The sequence below is a fragment of the Lactuca serriola genome, chromosome 9 (genome assembly GCF_051521515.1).
Source record: "Lactuca serriola cultivar US96UC23 chromosome 9, Lser_US96UC23_V15, whole genome shotgun sequence".
Lineage (NCBI taxonomy): Eukaryota > Viridiplantae > Streptophyta > Magnoliopsida > Asterales > Asteraceae > Lactuca > Lactuca serriola.
The window spans coordinates 66,600-71,305 of NC_136416.1; the positions used below are offsets into that span (position 1 = coordinate 66,600).

At 33.0% G+C, this 4,706-nt stretch overlaps 1 pseudogene; it reads left to right on the forward strand.

Moving 5' to 3' along the window:
* Positions 1–233: 233 nt before the first annotated feature.
* LOC145072911 (uncharacterized) lies at positions 234–4,493 on the forward strand (annotated as a pseudogene).
* Positions 4,494–4,706: the final 213 nt, after the last annotated feature.

Genomic DNA, 4,706 nt, shown 5'->3' on the forward strand with positions numbered 1-4,706 from the left:
AGGCAGAAACTATCGCAACTGGACAATAACCGAAGATGCCAAGCTGGTGGAAGCATTGGTAAATATGGTGAACATGGGAGGTTTTAAAGCTGATAATGGTTTTAAATCTGGATACTGACAATATCTAGAAACTGCATTGAAGGAAAAAAATTCCTAACTCTGGCATATTGGATAAACCCCACATTGAGTCAAGGATCAAAACCATGAAAAAAGATTGACAAGTCGTTTATGATATGGTGAATGGTACGAACACTAGTGGTTTTGGCTATGATAGCTCCACTCATTCTATAATAGCTGAACCAGCGGTTTGGGATTCTTACATACAGGTACATTATTAAATTTTTTTTATCTATTTGTTACTTCTTAATTATTTTATATTATAATTTAATGTGCTAACCTTTTATGATACAAAATAGGTTCATAAAGAGGCAGGAAAATGGAGAAATAAGATATTTCCTCATTACGAGGATTTATGTATCATCTTTGGGAAGGATAGAGCTCAAGGGAATAAAGCCAAGGATTTTGCCCAAATGGAAGAAGATGCAAACAATGAAGAACAATCTGAACAAATAGAAGGTGGTTTTGAAGAACAAACCACAGAAAATGAAGATTCTCCAAACATAGGCTCAAAGAAGAGAAAATAAGTTGATGATGTTATTAAGGGAATAACTATTGCAGCTAACCTTCTTCGAGAAAAACTTGAAAAAGCAGCGAATAGCATGAATCAAGCAATACTAGGAGAAATAGAAGTACAAAAAAAGCTTTGATGGTGATTCCTGAAATTTCAAAGATGCAATCATTGAGTGCCTTGGATAGGTTCAAAGCAAGTAGGAAAATAATGCGTGATCCGGAAACCGTGTTAAGTTTTTGGAATTTGGAAGGATAAGATCGGGAGGATTTTGTGAGGTTCATGTTGGAAGAGTGATATGATTATGAACTAGGTATCCAGACATTATTTTCAATATTGCTTGTTTAACTTTTTTTTTTCTTTTTTTAATTTTAGATTGGAAATAATGAATGACATTTGTTGCTTTATATTATATATAATCGGTTTATTTGTTTTAAAAAAATATTTTTATGATTTTTATGTGTTCGATGAAATACAAGTTAGTTATTTTTTTATTTATATTTTATAGAAGAGTTCAATAAAAAATGTTGTAATTATATAAAATTTTGCTATGTTTATTATAAATATGAATAAGGTACAAAAAAAATCACTACAAAGTGTATTTTTGTCAAATTACTAAAATCATTTTCCAATTCCTTTGGCAATCAACAAACAAAACAGAAAACAGATTCCATTCCATGTCAACCAAACGCATTTAAGTTTCTGGTACAATCAAATTCCAATTCCTCCAGATTCCAATTCCTTTGACAGATTTCATTTATTTCAAAAACATTCTGCAAAACAAACGCAACCTTAAGGGTTTTACCTTTTGAAGTGGATTTAATAATGCAAAAGGGTTTTTCCCCATTATTTATTGTTTTACTCCTAGGCAACTAAGAATCTCCACCTCGTTGGGTGTCACTGTTGTTTCTATTAGCAAGTTGTGGGATATTTGCCCGTCGGTACACGGGCTTGAGTACGTCATCCTTAGACTGTACTACTTTTGGGTTAGTTTTTTCCTTTTTTATGATAAAAACAACCATTTATTGATCTTTTAGTTTTTCCTAAAGATTTTTTATGTCCGGTTTATCCCAAATAATTGGATTTTTATCCTTTAATGTGGAAATTAAGGGATCTAATTCTATTTGTTTTGGATTTAGGTTTCTTGGATATTATTTGAATATCTTTAAAATAAAAGGAATTGACGGCAAACGGTTTAGCAATTTTCCTTCAAAATTTGCTTTGCATGTCGGTATGATCCCGGTTTTCTTTAGGTTCTTTCCTTTTGAAGTGGTTCTTATCTTATTGCAAATGGGTTTTAACCCCATTATTTGTTGTTTTCTTCCTAGGCAACTAGGAATCTCCATGTTTGTGGATGCCACTGCTATTTCCGTTAGCAAGTGGTGGGATATTCCTAACTCTGGCATATTGGGTAAACCCCACAATATCTAAATCCTAAACCCTAAACCCTAAATCCTAAACCCTAAACCCTAAACCCTAAACCCTAAACCCTAATCCCTAAACCTTAAACCCTAAACCCTAAACCCTAAACCCTATGGTTTCTTTGGATAAAGTATCAAGAATTCTCTATACATGTATACAGACTTGTAATTTTTTTGGGATTAAAATTACTATTAGGAGGTGAAATCAATGTTTTTATAAGTATGCACACCAAGTGTTTGTGCTTTTGCCTCTATGAAATCAATAATTCCTCTGCCTTTACCAAGTCTACGTGCAATATGCATACCTTCTTATTTGCCCATTTAGTCCACTCCTGCAAATGGTTCTGAAGCTTATGTACCCTTGGAACCAGTTATATAATTTTTTCATCTTTTTAGCACGTGAAATCCATTTGTCATATGGGTTGGTTGAAAAACTAGGATAGGAAGAAACAGTAACATCATTTTGTTTTGGTGGGGTTGAAAGAGATAAATCATGTACAGATTTCATCATGTAATCTTTTGGTAGTAGCAATCTTCCTACATTACCAAAAACTAATAATACCCATAATAACCTTCTTACGTTGTTTGCAGCATCTCAAATTGAGTCATGCCTTTCAAACCCACCAATGGAAATTCACAAAATGATGTTGGCAGATTTGTTACTTTCATGTATTTACAATTTGATTAACATGTTGGTTGATTTCTTTATTTAACCAAATAACAAATATAATGTGAAAAACTTTATGTTGTACACAAGATGAGGAAAAGAAAAAAAGCTATATGTAGCCTTTCATACACCATACAATGCTACAGGTTGTTTGATTGAATTTTGTCTTTTTTACTTATTGCATCATATGCATCATATGCCTTCTAAATATGTTACATACAAATTTACTCCCTTGAATTTATATTTACCCATGAAGTCTTCTATTGAATTATTTTTCTAGTCGTTTGATCATGTGTTGTACTAATGGACACCATCTTTTTTGTATAATGTGACAATTAATTAACGATTAAAGTAATAATATTATGTCTTTTAAGTGAATAATTTTCTTTTTTATGGGAGAAGATCAGGAAATGGCACGACTTAGTCTAACTATAAGCAAACATCAAAAAGTATAAGTCAAATAGTCGTTACATTTTGGAATGAAGTTATGACAATTTGTACATGGTTTTTTTATCACGGTATGCAAGTTACTACAAATATATAGGAGAGGTAAATCACGTATCAAAGACATATCGACGAATGTGGATCGGCAAGCAATATTGCATAAATACGCTTACAAAAGCGACACTACATGCATATCACACCTTAGGATGACCCGCAGATGTTTAACAAAGTTGTGTGAAATGCTTCACATATTAGGTGGGTTAAGAACAACTAGACATACAGATATTGATGAGAAAGTGGCCATATTTCTTCACATTATTGCACATAATGTGAAGAATCAGGTCATGATAGGTCGTTTCCAGCGTTCGGGAGAAACAATTAGCAAAATTGTCACCAGAGTTTGCAATGCGGTGAAAAGGTTGCATCCACATTTGCTTAAGAAACCCGAACCTGTTACAGAAAACTCTACAGATCAAAGATGGAAGTGGTTCAAGGTATAAGTACTCCTTCTAAAATTTTCAATCAGTACACGAGTTGCTTGATATGACATAAAACCATTTTTTGTATTTCGTGTAGAACTGTCTAGGAGCTTTAGATGGAACACACATAAAGTGCTTAGTGCCACTTAAAGACAAGCCTAAATACAGGACAAGAAAAAATGATATTGCCACAAATATCTTAGGGGTGTGTTCACAAGATATGCAATTTATCTATGTTTTACCGGGATGGGAGGGCTCAGCTGCGGATGGTAGAGTGCTTTGAGATGCCCTACTTAGGCCACATGGATTGAAGGTCCCGAGACCAGGTATGTATAATAATTGGTTTTGTAGATAACTATTAGTTATTAATTATTAGTTACACTAACTATACTACATATATAGGTTATTATTTGGTAGATGTTGGTTATACAAATGGTGAAGGTTTCTTAGCCCCGTATAGATGTCAAAGATATCATTTGAATGATTGGCGTGCTGGATACCAAGCAACTACACCTAAAGAATTATTTAACACGAGACATTCATCTGCGAGAAATGTTATAGAAAGATGTTTTTGTATTTTGAAGGCAAGATGGGGAATTTTAAGGGACAACTCATATTATCCAATTGATCTAAAAAATAAGATTATAATGGCATGTTGTCTTCTTCATAATTATATAAGGAAGGAAATGACAATTGATCCAATTGAGAACCGATTTGAAGTAGACGAGGGAACCGGAGATGTCGGCGGTGGAGACGATGATCATATCACTTATGTAGGTGTATCAACCGAGTGGACTACATTTAGAAACAACTTAACGCAAACTATGTTTGATTCTTGGAATACTACACATTGATCCTTCCTCCTTTTTTTATGTTTATCATTTACTATGAACGAATATGTGCCACATTTGTTATTTTTAATAATGAACTTTAATTTGTTTTGTCTATTTATATTTGTTATATATATGGTTGGGTATTTTTTTATTGCATTCATTGTTTCGTCTAATTTTTTTGTTTATAATTGTAGGTGTGATGGAAAAAGGCAGAAACTATCGCAACTGGACGAT